Genomic DNA, 16,900 nt, shown 5'->3' with positions numbered 1-16,900 from the left:
CGCAGGGGGTATTGTGGTGGGAGGGGGTGGGATTCGCTGGGGGTTCGCGCGTAAATAAAATAAAACTTCCAACAGGAACAGGAAGCAGGCAGTAAGGCTTCCTCCCCTAAGCCAATAACAGCCCTGCAAGCACTCCTCCCCTGCTCAGAGACCAATGCAGCCCCGCCCGCCCGCAATGTGTAAAGCAAATATAAAATGGTAATATCTGCAAGGTATTATCATTTTATGTTTTGGCTCTCTCGCACTGTGAGAAAGCAGTGGGGCAACACTCCTCCGCCCTAGTGAAGCAGCCGCCCATGCGAAAACCGCATACAAAGCAGACTCAGGATTGCAAACTGCATACCATGAGTTTTGATGTCTGGTCGACGAATCCCTCCTTTGCATGGGTTTCTTCCTCTGCCAGGAGAAAATAGTGCATTGTTAAGCACCCTGGAACTGATAATTACATTTTAATAATGGACAGTAGCAGCGCCCCCCCCTACCGCCTTGAGACCCTCACGGGTGAGTAGCGCGCTCTATAAATGGAAATGATTGATTGATTGATTGACAGGCAACAGCTACATTTCGTAGGGGGCGACAGGGGATGCAACATAGGGGACATTGCAATGAGAATGGGTTATTTTTAAAAGTCTATTAAATTGTCAACAAGAGCATGCTTCTCATGAGAGCAGCTGTATTTCTTGTCATACAAAGCTAAACTGTCTTTGATGGTCAACTCTGATAACTAGGCCCATCAGGTCCTTCCAAAACCCTGCTTGCTGCATTACTGCACATATTATCGGTGTGACCATTTTTACACTGTGTCTGAGTTGATTGGAAATTGTGTGGGCTACTTGGTTTTTGTGGCATTTCCTCCCTCCTCCAGCAAAGTTGAACGCTAAACAGTGCTCTAAGTGGGCCAGGGTCTCCCAGGTAGCTCTCGGACCAAGCAAAACAAGCATTTGCAATGCAATAGCTCTCGAATTTACGAGAGTTTAAGCTATTGGCATTGTAAATGACAATGCATTTTATTTATATGTTGTTTTTAAAGCAGATACATAAAAGCCAATGTCATTTACAATGCTAGTAGCTCAAACTCTCGCAAATGCGAGACCCATCGCATTGCAAATGCGTTTGGCGCCCATGCAATTAAGATTTTTTTTTTTAATTATTAGGAGAGATAGAAGAGAGCGTGTCCTGCCTGCAACAACAGGCCAAACAAAGCTATTTGAGAAAATTGGGCCCGATTCACAAAAGTTATCTGAGACAAAATCCTAACTTTACGACTCTTGGTATTCACAAAGGGCATTTTAGGAGCAGTAAAGTTAGGAATCCTAACTTTACTACTCCTAAATGCACTTTTTTGAATACCAAAAGTTGTAAAGTTAGGATTTTGTCTCAGATAACTTTTGTGAATCGGGCCCATAGTGCTCGGAGGCTATAATTAAAGATTACAGAGTAACAATACACGTAACAGGAGGTGTCCTCATGGGAGGTTACAAAATAAGACAAGGCGGTACTAAGGAGGGACTACGAAGCCTATTGACCAATGAAAAGCCACAGTTTACAGTGGACAATGACACAAGCCAATGAAAAATATGGGGGGAGGGTGGGCGGAGCTTCAAATCCATACCTGAATGCAGCATGCCTCGCAGAGCTGTGCATGGGCTGACCAGGCTCGGCCTAAAAATGTACATTAAATCTGAACTATGAGGGCTCTAATTCAGTCATTCATTCACCGACTTTAGGAAAAAAGCCTTTACCTTCTTGCCTGTCTCGGGTTACTGCTACAAAGCAATGTCAACAAGAGTCCTTTTTTGTGTGACAGTAATTAACCCCTTCGCTGCGGCGGCTATTCCGCCGCAGCGCTAAGGGGGAAGCGGGGCCGCGTGGCGCTCCCGTACTGGTGACAGAACCGCTCCGTCACGGCCCTCGGGTGAGCTGTGCTTGTGACGGAACGGCTCCGTCACAGCCCCGCCCGTTCCTTAGAACGTCAGCGCAGGCGCGGAATTCGCACCGCGAGCGGATCATGACGGAACCGTTCCGTCACCAGCACAGCCCACCCGAGGCTTGTGACGGAACGGTTCCGTCACGAGCATGGGAGGGGTTAAGGGACAGTTGTACTTTGTTTACCACCATTTTTTAACATTATTTCATTTCAACTGAATAACTTGCATATTGCCACTTATTTTAAACTTTTTCAAGTTCTTCTATTGCTTTTAGCCCTGGATGAAGGGGATTTATAAACTGTTAAGTAAGATATTCTGCGGATTGTGATTATGCCTTGTCCAGTGAGAGCCCATTTCTGAGTTTGTCAACCATAGGATACTATTTCACATGCATTAATCACATAGGTAACGTCTCATGTATAGGATTCTCAAACCACACCCGTTTTAGGGCCCCCACCATCCTTTTATCCCACTTAGAGTTATAGTTTAGCATTTGCTGGATGAGGTGGCACACCGTAAATAGCATTTTTGTTTATGCTTTCACCAAATGAGTTATTTTGAAAAACGCAGGATGTTCTTTCGTTATGTACTCTTCTACTATTTTTGTGTGTGCATTTCCTCCAAAGGCTTTGTGCTCATTGGGTGTTCATTATAAATAGTCACCCTATTGGCTTTGTCAATGCTGGTTTGGCTCTCGCTCTTTCAGATAGACGGTTCTGAGCAAGGATTCCCTTGGGTGCCTATGGCCTCCTTGCAAACCGTGCTCGTGCCATCGCAGCCCAATTATTTAATGCCCGCCGGCATGTGCACGTGCGCAGAGGTCTCCTTACTCTTCAGTCATGCCAGGCCAGCTGTTCACCTCACACAGAAGTGAGCTCTGAATGTTAATTGCTGGGGGCAATTTTAATAGTACGGCACACAAACCACCCACCAGTTATTGTAATGAGACGCTGACAGCGGTTTTCTCATCACCCCTACCCAACTTTAGGCAGGCTTTGCCATAATAAAACCTGCGTGCGTTAGACATTTTTCTGGGATTTTATCTGTAGGTTTTTACATAGTGTGTGAAAAGCCAACAAGGCACCGGAGGGCTTTACATGCGGTAATGAATAAAAGGCGCCATTTAATGAATGATTCCACTAGACTCTCAAAGCACAAGTTGACTCAAGCTGACCTCATCAAAAAAATATTCTAGAATGCCTATTGCGATCGTTAGCAGCGCGGGCCCGGGCAAAGAGAACTGCCTTCTCACTTACGCTGGATGGCCCCATTAAAATGCATATAATCCGTAATAAAGCTTATTAACGAATGATAAGTATAAAATTAAATGGAGAAAAATTGCAGACCAGCAGAGCACCGAGCTCTAAACGGCAATCAGTGGGAGAGGCAGGAGGGATGGAAAAAAATGTGCAGGTAATCAAATTAGTATATAATAAAAGAATGTGAGTGTCGAAGTCGCAGCAACCGTGAATAAAAATACAGGTGTGATCCTCTCAATGACAGGAGGGCTAAATCCTTAGAAACAAGAGAGACCGTGACAATTTCAATAAGCTGTACCCACTAGAGCTTGAAAATCGTACTGGACTAGAAGAGCTTCCTGTTCCATATTGTAAGGGGTGGTAGCTTTTCACACACTTTCCCCAAGGAAGTATTAGCGAAGGTGTGATTTTTACATCCGGTCTATATAGAGATTGGGCCCCAGTGGACCCAAAGCAGCTTGGGTAAAGACTCTGTGAATTCATGCTGCCTTAAAACACACTTCTCTCCATTTGTAAAGGATGTCCACATTAGCAGGCAGGTACGTACCTTTCAGAAGTGCATCAGGTACAATGGCACCACAAACGTGTCTGTTTTTAAAAAGAAACTAAGGGATGGGGACCATTTTTCTTGTTTGTATTAGGTAGGGTCCATTGCACCTTGGCTACACCACTAGCCATTTTTTTTCTCCCGAAAAATATTCCACCTACAAATACCTTAACCACATAAAATACAATCAATGCACAGCACTGTGAGGCCTGTTCAATGGTTGCTTGGGTATTCACTGGTTACTGAGAGGTATCCCTTAGACTCCAAGAATTATACTGCTTCACAGAGGACATCTCGCCATCGCTTGTAAGGAAATGGTAAAGCCCTTCTTTAATACACTAGACCATTTGTTTTGCTGTGGAAAACTGTCGAGCCTACGTAACCACAGAAAAGGCCCCTTGGCAGTAGAGAGAAGATCCATTGCATGACATGTGCCATGCGGAGGCAGATGGCTTTGAGAGTGCGCCAGTAAATGAGATGTGCCGCTAGATGATCTGCTACAACAGACAGCATTTGTAAAAGTTAGGACTGCTTAAATTAGGGATTCCAGCAGATCCTATTGTCCTTCGTGGTTGCCAGGCAGTAAGTTCCTGAGGGCTGAAGCTAGGAACTATTCCATATGTTGCCTTTTGAGAGTGATCTAGAGAGACATGCACATGCACAGTGACGCAGGGTCTGTTTTACATGCTGCACTGTGAGTCACAAAAACTCTCTCTCTCCCTCTCTCTCACTCCCTCTCTCTCATTGTGTTTCTCCCCCCCCCCCCACCTCCCCCAAATGTCATCCCATCTGCAAGAGGCAGTCAATGCAACGACGTAGGAGGTTCATGTAGATGCATGGTCCTGCACCTCAGCCTTATCGCGAGTCCCAGTGACACATTATGAAGTTTGTGCAGTGAGTGTCTAGAAGCCCATAATTAAGTTTCAGTTTTGTGGGTTGGGGGAGGGTGGTGTCCCTCTAGGAAGTTAAGACCCGATCAGTAATTTGCAGTTAAAAATCCTTAATTTTGACCATGTGTTCTTTTCAGAAATAAGTGGTTGAGTGTCTGCTCTTACCCACAGATTTCATTTACCTTTCAAGCAGATGTTGGGGGGTGTTCCTAGCTGTGAAGCTCTTCTTTCCATTGGCCTTGCATGGCCTGTCTACGTACCATTCTGCTTGGTTTTATTTTAAGCGGTGTGAGAAGTTGGCCTGGTATATGATGCTCACTAGTTCTAGTGATCACCTTGTACCATGCCAAGCAACCCTTATGGTGCAGGTTGTAAAGTCAACCTTATAGACAAGCTATCCTAGGGGTAGCATGGACTAAGCAGTCTTAGGCTAAACTCTGTAAAGGCATGTGAAGCAAGCTGTTTTACCATACACAATCCCTTGAATACCAAATGAAAGGACACCACACAGATATATATTGAAAATATATATAGATTTATTTCTACAAATAACCCTGATACTCTTTATGAGCACAGAAGCAAATGCGTTAAAACAAAACACAGTTTAAATATACAAAAGTTGCACAATTATGGATGAGCCCTAGGGGCCACCTAAACCATATACTAAAATAGTGGTATAAGAACCACTATGGGGAAAGTGAAGAGGCCTAGGGCCTGGGGAATCGCTGGAGCTGTTCGGGACTAGCAGTGAAGAAGTCGGGAAAGGCCCGCGGGACTCGGGTGCAGTGCGGAAAGTGCACGCTTTACCAATGCAATGTCAATGGTGCGTAAAAGTTACAACGTTAGTTATTAAGGAACCTTCCGAGTGACCTAGAAGGATGAAACTTTAGACACAGACACTAGAGGTGTATACCAGAGTGGGAACACTGGCGATGCTGAGTTACCTCACCCACAGGAAGCTGGTGCACAGGGTCGAAGTAGTGTCGGGTTTCGTCACGCAGGTCGATGGTGCTTGGAGCTGAAGATGCTGCAGGCGGCTCGATGTGAAGAGTTCCGGTGGATCCAAGGGTGGATCTGAAGGGGTGAAGACCTGAAAGCAGAGGGGACAATGTTCAAAGTCACTAGCCAGTGACTACCGTGGAACCAGGAAGGAACCAGGCGATGTCGGGCGCAAACAGGTGATGTCGTGAAGATTGTCTCTGCAGCCACGTGGACACGAAGAGGTCAAGGACGTCCAGGAGTCGGTCACGAGCTGTCCCACGTAGGCTCTCGCTGATGGCGGTGTCGACAACTTGATTGAAGCAAACAGGCCTTGGCTAAAGCAAGCCACGCAGGAAGTGATTCAAGCTTCTCACTCGGACCAGCAAGGTCAGAGCGGGTGCTCCTTTTCAGGGGAGCAAGGGCCAATCTGGAGCAACCAGACCAGCGGTGTAGTTTGTCGTTTTCGTCGCCAAGATGGCCGCTAGCCACGTGGCAAGTGGCCGGGATGGCGCGTCGAGTGGCACAGTGCAAAAGGGCCCCACGCAGATCGTGGAGATGCTGGGGGGCTGATCTTCGGTGCAAGTGCTGCTCGAGGTTGGGGCTTCTCAAACCCCAAAGCACAGTGTCGAGGGTGCCTCGGTTGCTGCGCAGTCAGCTTCTCGGGGGTCTTTCAAGAGGTCCGGTCCCACGTCTCTCGGTGCCTTCACGGGTCCCTTCTTTGCAGGGACTGTGGATCGGGCTGTGAGAAGTCTGGGAGTCTGGGTCTTGTCAGGCTCTGGGCTCGGGCTCCGGCGGGAGGCGGCGGCAAAGCAGACGTCGAGTTGCTGGATGGTGCCTGTGTTCACAGGGTGGCCACTCCTAGGCCACAAGGGAGATGCTCTTCAGTCTTCTGTGCAGCAGAATGTCGAAGTCCAGTCGTCGTCTTAGTTTCAAGTTGATTCAGGATGATCTGAAGTCTCAGGACACAGCTCCCACTCTTATTCGAATCTGGGGGGCCGGATCACCTACTAGGTCCCTCCTCTGGGTGGGACCAGGAAGGGGGGTGGTTACACCCCCTTTCCTATGTCCAGTTTCGCGCCAGGACTGGGGCTGGAAAGCCCCAGCACAGGTTTGAACTGGCCTATGCACAGGGACACCTTGTGTGCCCCAGGCATGTCTGATTCTATTCAGCTCTGTCCTACCCAATACACAAAATCCTGTCTGGGGTGGTGCTAGCACCTCCCAAGGCAGGAAACCCTTTGTCCAAGCTGCCCTCGCTGGAAGGACTGCCAGCAGCAGGAGGTCAGACTTGTGTCTGTGGTGGCAGCATCCATTTTGTGATGCTAAGGCTCTGGTTAACTTTAACCGGGGTTCAGGTTAGGTACATGTCGTGTCCCTCTAGAAGGGTGGAATGCTACCCCCGTCGCCAGAACTGGCGAGGGGGTAGTATTCCAATTCGTATGACACCTTACTCGACATGTTTTGATAAAGCCAAACCAAAGATAGCATTTAACCGCGACGTTCATAATGCACTTAAGAGTATATGGTATGGCAGTATCATGAAACAGCTAAAGGACATGGTTCCGAAAGCTGCAGACAGGCTCAGCTCATGCCAGAGCACTATCTCACATATTCCCAAGCACTCTGCCTCCAGGATTGATGAGGCCTTCCATAGGAGTGGCTGATAGGGACATATGTGTCAATTTTAGGTTAGGTATAGGCATACTACACCTAAGTAAGGGGTGGTTACACCGACTTACCCCAGCTGAGTGATCAGCCAGTTGTGTCAAATATGGAGGCCAGGCCAGGGGTGGCACAATACATGCTGCAGCCCCTGGTAGGCCTTGGAACCACCTATTCCCTGGGTACCTAGGGTACACTGTTACAGGGGCCAATAAGGTGAACCAGTTCCAATTGGTAATATACCTAAGGTACATGGAGTCCATTTTAAGGAGAGAGCAATTAGCCTGGGTCCCTGAATAGCAGGATCCCAGGCCAACTAAGTCAAAAACCAGCTAAACACTAGGCAAAAAGTTTTGGGGTAACCATAGTCAGATATCCACCTTCCTACAAGCGGTACAAAAGGGGGTGGTGATGGACGGAGCATCTGAATCAATCAAACACTCACACCAAGTCAACAGATCTGGATTTAATCCATCACCGTTCTTTAGCCCACTCTGCCACACCAGTTCAGACATGGCCATATGCAAATCAGTCTGACCGTGTGCCTCATGGGAACAGTCCAGCCCGAACTGCCAAGCCATGCCTTCCCTGGACCAGAAACAAGCTTCCTAGGACCGGTTTCTGGCATTCCAGCCGTCTTCAGCCAGGCTTGCTTGAATCCAGTGGCAAAGTGAGCAAGGGACTCACGTCTGAGCATACCCTGCCAACCTATGGCGAACAAAGCGGTACAAAAGGGGGTGGTGATGGACGGAGCATCTGAATCAATCAAACACTCACACCAAGTCAACAGATCTGGATTTAATCCATCACCGTTCTTTAGCCCACTCTGCCACCCCAGTTCAGACATGGCCATATGCAAATCAGTCTGACCGTGTGCCTCATGGGAACAGTCCAGCCCGAACTGCCAAGCCATGCCTTCCCTGGACCAGAAACAAGCTTCCTAGGACCGGTTTCTGGCATTCCAGCCGTCTTCAGCCAGGCTTGCTTGAATCCAGTGGCAAAGTGAGCAAGGGACTCACGTCTGAGCATACCCTGCCAACCTATGGCGAACAAAGCGGTACAAAAGGGGGTGGTGATGGACGGAGCATCTGAATCAATCAAACACTCACACCCAGTCAACAGATCTGGGTTTAATCCATCACCGTTCTTTAGCCCACTCTGCCACCCCAGTTCAGACATGGCCATATGCAAATCAGTCTGACCGTGTGCCTCATGGGAACAGTCCAGCCCGAACTGCCAAGCCATGCCTTCCCTGGACCGGAAACAAGCTTCCTAGGACCGGTTTCTGGCATTCCAGCCGTCTTCAGCCAGGCTTGCTTGAATCCAGAGGCAAAGTGAGCAAGGGACTCACGTCTGAGCATACCCTGCCAACCTATGGCGAACAAAGCGGTACAAAAGGTGGTGGTGATGGACGGAGCATCTGAATAAATCAAACACTCACACCCAGTCAACAGATCTGGGTTTAATCCATCACCGTTCTTTAGCCCACTCTGCCACTCCAGTTCAGACATGGCCATATGCAAATCAGTCTGACCCTGTGCCTCATGGGAACAGTCCAGCCCGAACTGCCAAGCCATGCCTTCCCTGGACCAGAAACAAGCTTCCTTGGACAGGTTTCTGGCATTCCAGCCGTCTTCAGTCAGGCTTGCTTGAATCCAGTGGCAAAGTGAGCAAGGGACTCACGTCTGAGCATACCCTGCCAACCTATGGTGAACAAAGCGGTACAAAAGGGGGTGGTGATGGAATGAGCATCTGAATCAATCAAACACTCACACCCAGTCAACAGATCTGGGTTTAATCCATCACCGTTCTTTAGCCCACTCTGCCACCCCAGTTCAGACATGGCCATATGCAAATCAGTCTGACCCTGTGCCTCATGGGAACAGTCCAGCCCGAACTGCCAAGCCATGCCTTCCCTGGACCGGAAACAAGCTTCCTAGGACCGGTTTCTGGCATTCCAGCCGTCTTCAGCCAGGCTTGCTTGAATCCAGTGGCAAAGTGAGCAAGGGACTCGCGTCTGAGCATACCCTGCCAACCTATGGCGAACAAAGCGGTACAAAAGGGGGTGGTGATGGACGGAGCATCGGAATCAATCAAACACTCATACCCAGTCAACAGATCTGGGTTTAATCCATCACCGTTCTTTAGCCCACTCTGCCACCCCAGTTCAGACATGGCCATATGCAAATCAGTCTGACCCTGTGCCTCATGGGAACAGTCCAGCCCGAACTGCCAAGCCATGCCTTCCCTGGACCGGAAACAAGCTTGCTAGGACCGGTTTCTGCCATTTCAGCCGTCTTCAGCCAGGCTTGCTTGAATCCAGTGGCAAAGTGAGCAAGGAACTCACGTCTGAGCATACCCTGCCAACCTATGGCGAACAAAGCTCCTCGCGCTGAAGGTTTTTTTTTTTTTAAAAAAGGCGTACAGGCTCAGGCTGCAGCGGGAGAGAGAGGCGGAGGAGTGCACCCACGAGTGGTGCGCGCGCGCAGGGAGAGCTGTCTGCTCTTTTTCGAAGCACATACTCTTGCTTGTGGCGCGCCCCTGCGCGCACCCGCAAGGTGTATACCGCTACAAGCACGAGTATGTGCTTCGAAAAAGAGCTCCACGACGGCTAAAGGTCTCCTACCCAGCGCGCATGGCGAGACTGTGGGGCCTTGTGTTGAGATCTACATATGAGGTATGTCTGCACCTCATGGTACCAACCTTCCTGTTGCAAAATAAAACTTTTTGAGTCTGGTGTTGATGGCCTGGATATTTTCACAATCCTTAATAAACATCGACTCTTCAGTGCCTCAGTAGACGAGCTAGAAACTCACTCTGTGCAGTGATTTGTAGCTTGTCTTCCGTGCCACTTTGTGATATCTGCTCCTCACCGGGTGCCTGTGTGAAGGGAGCTCATATTGTGCGTCACACGGTAGGACCATGTGAGCTGGCGGGTCTGAGAGTGGTTGTGTTCTCTAACTCTCTTTCGTGCTGCTCCATCCCCACCCCCCAAATTTCATCCGCTATGTTGTGTTGCCCCCCACAGTTGGTAAAACCAAGGCAACCAGGATATTTTTGCTGGGGTTTGTGTCTGATTTTCTTTTATCTCCTGCATTCCACTTATTGCATGAAAGCACAAGCTTTGGCACACTAAGGCTTTTATGGCATTGGGGAAGAACCATCTGTTATACTCACTAAACTGCTGTCTGAGGCGGAAGGTTTACTGCGCATGATACTTCTACTGCAGGCTCATAAATGTGTTCCCTGGGCTACTACAGGTGACCAAATGGCTGGATCCTGTTGAATGAACGTTGGGCATTGCCAAGCCTTTACCTTACATTCTGACACATCTATATTCTATTTAAATTCTGACCAAAGTTTCCTAATTGAAATGTGTTTGAAATATAAAACCCTACCATTTATGAAACTTGAAAACATTGAGTTTGGTGTTTACTTTTGAGATACCATAAGATATGTTTTTGCGTTTACTCCAATATTTGAAACAATACCCTACTGACAAAAAATTGACAAAGCAAAGAGCACAGCACTCACACTATAAAGAAGAGACACAGTGTATTTGCCAATGCTTGTTTGTTTTGAGGTGCAATATTCATTTTACAGTGTGGGAGAGCTGTTTGTTATATTATGGTATCTTCTATTATTAGGTTATATAGGGCACAGCCTACACCCGATGGTTATCTTAGCTGTAACACACATCACTGCAGCTACATTAAAAAAAATACATTTAATCCTGTTTAAACTGTATGAGGAAAAACCCAAGCTTTTATGGATTTTCTAAATTTCAGCAAATTGTTTTTTTTACACAAATTGAACTTTAAAGAGAATTCCACTTGAAGGCAGGTGCAACACAAAACGACCTGCCAGCTGCCACCAATTGTAGCACGCCTTATCCTAGAGACGTTGGTTTGGGGAAGGTGACCTGGAGTCATAAAGACACAATGCTTTTAAAAGGATCCGACCCTTCAGAGGGTGCAAGTGCAGAGAAACACGTGCCACAGAAATATGCCAGAGAAATATTGTACCTCTGCCTCAAAATTGTTACCAGCTTGGCAGCAACGTTTTAAATTAAATGGAGTTTTTGAATAGAATAAAGTGGGATGTCTGATTATTCCACATTACAGTAAACAAGGGAAGTGGAAATGAAGGCATTCAAGCTAGAACATTAAGGGAGAAGTTGACGAGAGACGGGATCCATTTCTGAGTTGAAGAAGACATGATTGCACTACTGCATTCATTTGATTAGATGAGTATCAATTTTCATACTTGCGTTTTTATAGAGATCAGTCCTGGACTCCGAAAGGAAGCTCCCAGAAGGGGTTGATTTCAAAGACTGCAAAATTTCTATCTCGTCTCCTTCAGTTTTAATTGGTTGAATCATATTCAGCACCGATTGTGTGTTGTCTGAGTACATGAAGACAGAGAAGCCAAAAGACTGAATGAAAATGGGCCAAAGGTTGGTTGCGCCTGGAAAGTTTCGGAGTGATCCGTCAAGCGGGGCAGAGAAAGAAAAAGAAAAGGAGTGTAGAGCAAAACACTTTACCCATGCAATATCCATAGGAAAACTGAACAGAGATACTGCAAAAATAGCTACCCAGAATGACACCAAATTTGGAGGAAAGCTTGATCTTCGTCAAGAAAGCATGCTTTTTGAGATTTGGTTGAAATCCTTACAGTATTTTCTAAGAAATTAAGATTCAAATTGTGTGTATATATAGGGCCATGGACCCAACAGATCCGAAGTAAGGTCTAAATGGCTACCACCTATTCAACAAAGATGTGGTGGCAGCAATTTTAGGACTCAGGGACTCATTTGACTGTCCTGGGAAAAGGTTAAAAAAAACGTATATTAGAACAGGGATACCTTGACCCCCTAAGCCTGGTGGACTCCCAGGGCTAAATATATATAGATATGTTTTTTTTTTTTAAATACTGAGGATCCACTGTACCATTTAAAAAAAATTAAATACAAAACGGGCTCCCACCCATTTTTAAAAATAAGCCCCCTCCAGTACCCGGAGGATCAGCACAAGCATTTTCTTTTTTGGGGGGGAGGGGGGGGGGGGGGGCACGACCAGCATCCTGAGCCATTTTAGACACTAGCTAATCGATCCCCTGGGACCAATAAAGTTATTTATGGGGAGGGGAACATATAGCTCCCCAGCTATAAATATATTAGCCCCTGGGACCCCATGGGCTAATATATTTATAGCTGGGGAGGGGGCTGTGCGACCTCCTCTCCTGAGCTGTTGAATGGTATTGGAGACCCCATTATCTGGGGCCGCAACGAAAAATGCAGTGGGTGCCACGGTCCCTCCTGGGACACCAACAGCAATTGCAGGCCACGGGGGCAGCCCAGGTTCTGTGCCACTTCTGCCTGCTCCCCTTCTTGCACCAATCTCGGGTGCAGCGGGAGCTGGCTACGTTTGTTTTCTCCCACCAGTTTGGAGTAGCTTTTCTCTGCTCTTGTCAGGCGGGAGCAAACCTTTGCTCCCTGCCCTCAAGAGCTCAGGCAGAAAGTTGAAGTTCTCCCTGACCATGCTGTTGCAGACAGGGAACAGCGGTGTCCCAAAAAATGGGGTCCCCAGGACACTGCTTCAATCAGGCTGCAGGGATTGGGTCCCCAGGTCAGTGGTTGTTGAGGAGGGTGCCACTAGTCTACCTACCCACAAAAAATAATTCGGCCCTGGGGGATCAGGCCCCTGCGACTATTCTGAGGTTTTGGGAAGGGGTGCCCACGCCCCTCCACAAAAAAAAAAACTTCTCCTCCGGGACAATGTGGTCCTGCGGCCTTCAGTAGGCTCGGGGAGGGAGTCTCATAAAAATAAATAAAGAGATCAGCCCATGGAATAGGGTCATTTGGCCATTTTGTTGGTCCAGGTGGGGGGGCGCACATCTCCCTCTGCTTTATTATTTTTTAAAACGGGTGACTCGTCCCGTCACACATTAGATGTTGTTAAAATTAACACGGAGTGACGATTTTTATTATTTTTAAAAAGCACAACTGTTGCTCTTATTATTATTTATTTTTTATCCCTGGGAGTACACATTGACTTGTTAAGTGAAGCTGTGCGTTCCTTTGTGCCGAAGCACACGCGTGTCATCTTTATTTAATCTCCAATACATTGTGTTCCATTTGTGAGGTAGATATTTTTTCGTTGAACTCTGCAATTTATGCAGCAGATGGAGTAAAATGAGGCGGGGTTAAAACCATAATTACATGGGAAGAAATCGTAGATGCGGAATTGCAGAATTCCAGTGCTCATGCAGGTATTTTAAAATGCAATTACCTTAATTCATTAAGATGTTCCTGTTACCAAGGAGTCTGGGTCACTGAAACATCTGAAGTTAATGGCAGGGGCATCTCCTGTGATTGGGGGGCCCTCTCCGTCATTTATGTAATCTGTCCCTCCAATTCCATCCATGGAATGTGTTGTCACTTTCAATAGGAGGAAGGAAGGTTGAGCTTAATGAGAGAAGCATTCAGTGTTTTTGTCTCTGTAAATACTAATCACATTTGCTCTAAAGTAAAATAATACATTAAAAACGCAGTACAATACTGCATAAAGATGCACAGGGGGAAATCGTACAGATCTGTATGTGCTACGAATGCTGTGCCGTCATTGGCTGCACTCGCTCTTAAAAACGAGGTGCAATTCCAGCGCTTTAGTGTTGCCACACTGCAAACGCAAATGAACGGTCTCGTCTATGAGATTTACACTGCAGGCATACCCACATGACACATTTCTATGCGGAGAGAACCACCCAGTGTTAAGCCTGGTAAAATGTCTACTTCTGGAAACATAACACTTGTTGTGCATGGAAGGATCAGATGATATTCGGCTTGCCTATCGTTTGCTTTACTGCTAGATTTCCACATAAGGCAAGTTTATGATACTTTACTAGCTGGGGCTTTGCATGGAACCCTAGGGGTGTTGCACGGTTCCTGCTCTTTATGCCTACTTTGCATAGATCGTGATGGCTTTGTACTACATGACACATGGACACAGTGAATTGGTAAGTGAAGCTGTGGATTCCTTAGAGCTGAAGCACACAGCCTATGTTCTGCCACACCGAAGTCTGTGTTGTGGACCCACTCGCAGGCTATTTTGATGTTTATTATTATTATTATTATTATGCGTTCTTATATAGCGCTCGATTACCCGTAGGCATCTCGGCGCTTGCCTTGGGAACCCGTCCTGGCTTCCCCAAGGTGAAAGCCAGGCATCCCGCCGCGGGGGGGCCGTAGTGGAGATTAAGCAGGCTAATGCCCAGAGCTGCAGAGTGTGAACCCGTGATTCGAGTAGGCACCGAAACGAGAATTATCGAGTCCATGGATATTTGGGCTCAAGACCCTGCCGCGTCGGGAATTGAACCCTGGTCCCGGGTCTGACCTCTGCTTCAGGGTCTGCCTCCTCTAACCAGTGAGCCACACTTCTCCACAATGTTTCTGCCTCCCCAGACTTTTTTTCATAGTTTGTGCCAGCACAAGGCTGTGCTCTGGTTTGTGTCTTCTCACAGGTTAGTTGGTTGTGGTTAGCATATGCTCACCGATTACGTTGTGGTTTAACACTGAACAAGGCTGTGTAAGGGTTTTGGGGTGCACGCACGCAGGCTGTGGCCCCAAGTATTTAACCTGTGCTTTGTTCCCATTCACAGGCTGTTTTTTGTACTCCCACTTAGGCTTCATGTGGTTCGAGCCTGCAAGCTGATGTTCTGTGACCACACGTAGGGAGTGTATGGTTTGCATGTACACAGAGACCGTGTTGTGGGTCCATAGCCTCTTCTCGAGGAAGTGACTGTTGTGTTTTATGTTAATGGTGATTTGTGCTCCATGCCCAAATTTAGTTCTGCGATGCTTCTTAGGAGAAGCAAATATGTATTTCACTCTGCTTCTGCGGGTAAATTCATGAGTCTGAAAGTACATTTTCACTAATGATATATGTGCCACTTATGTGTCTTTTATAGTTCAGTCTAGTTTTTCGTTATCACGTTTGACAGCACTTCCAAAAATGAATTCAGACTACAAGTTATACAAAAAGAACACTTTAAATAAGTACTTTTCAATGCAGTGCTATATTATGCCTATTAGTGTCAAATCTTACACTTTAAAGAGCAGTAGATGTTGTAACACCCATGTTAATGTGCCGCATGGCTAATACTTATAAGGTTCCAAAGGCGGCCAATGCAAAGAGCGCTAGTGGTTTAATTGGACTGGCTCATTTCCCCATGTGGTAAATTGTTTCCATACCTGTTCTAACATCTAAGTACACCTGCCTGGTCAGACACCCCCCTTCATTATTCGAATGGAACATCTTTATTGCAAGCCTTTGATTCTCACGCTCCGAAGCATTTTCTCTCTTTTTCTTTTCGTGACTGTGTGAATGTGGGACAAGTGAAAGACTAAGGGCGAAAGTTCAGGTTGTAACGCTGTGAGAACAGCATGGCCTAAAATTATGCCAATTAGAGATGGTTATTGAGTTAAAAGGCCTTTAAGTGAAGAATTTTAACTAACAGAATTGTTCTACAGACTGCTATTCATGTCTGTCTTAAACATACGGCTAAAAAAAATCACATTAACAACGCCGAAAGCGCGGACCTCGGCCATTGCCGAGACCTATTGGCTTTTACAATGCTTTTTAGGCCTCGCCTACGCAACGCGCATGTGCTGTGTAGGAAAAAGACCTATAGAATTCGCTTAGGTTTATCAGCCAAAAACGTGCATGCATCGCATTGCTTTCAATGTCGATGCGTGCACGTTTGGTGATTCCCTTGCGGGAGCGAGCTTTGGCAACATATGTTTGCAAGGGAATTGCTGTGTGTTCTCTCGCACTTCCCCCACCCCTCCCACTTGTTAGCCCAGAGAAGCGGAATGCTGCAGCTGCATGCGCGGCCGCGCTTGTTTGTTATTGTTAAATGAAACTATAAATGGAGGGGTTGTGCATCAGACTGACGCACAGAAGTTTATAAACATTCCACCCAAAACGGCAAAATAAGGGTCGAAACCAGTATTGTTACTGGGTGAAGATTATGTGGCTACACTAGTAAACAAACAGTGTAACCAAACATCCTTTAATCCTTTCACCTGACACTCACCTGCAATCCCACTACCGAAGGACCAGCAAAAGCGGCGCCAACACAGACCCGGATGTTTCTTAGCTGAATCACTGTGCCACTTTACAAAGTACGCTGCAGACCAAAAGCTGGCGCCAGGAAAGAACTAAGTGTGCCCAGAGAGGACAAACTAGAGCCGTACAACACCTATGCGAAAGCAAGTTCCCAAAGAGAAAAGGCACAACTGATGTTAAATGTGGGTTTAAAGAGCGGTAAACCGAGGGCAGCAGATGAATGGAAAAGTTACGATCTGTCCGCTATGTGTCTTTTTACTATTCTGCCTCAAAAGCAGTAAATTATGGTCACCCGCGCTGTATTCACAACCAGTGGAAACTTATCTTGTTCACTGTCAGAAAGCGTGATACTTTAGGATTGGTTATGGAAACCTTTATCATCTAATTGGCAAAGGAACCTAATGTCAGGCTATCATTGGCGCTGCAACTCCTCTAAATCGTTGATTCCAGTAGGATATAGACAAGCTTGCCGTTTGCTCATTGGGCGATTGAACGCGTACTTGCC

The 16,900-nt window shown here is 46.9% G+C and overlaps 1 protein-coding gene across 2 annotated transcripts in view; it reads left to right on the top strand.

Moving 5' to 3' along the window:
* PTPRU (protein tyrosine phosphatase receptor type U) overlaps positions 1-16,900 on the top strand; it is an 870,052-nt gene that overhangs the window by 335,806 nt on the left and 517,346 nt on the right. The window lies entirely within an intron of this gene.

The sequence above is a fragment of the Lissotriton helveticus genome, chromosome 3_1 (genome assembly GCF_964261635.1).
Source record: "Lissotriton helveticus chromosome 3_1, aLisHel1.1, whole genome shotgun sequence".
Classification (NCBI taxonomy): Eukaryota; Metazoa; Chordata; class Amphibia; order Caudata; family Salamandridae; genus Lissotriton; species Lissotriton helveticus.
The sequence above is the reverse complement of the archived record's forward strand: the minus strand, read 5'-3'. Positions and strand labels throughout refer to the sequence as shown.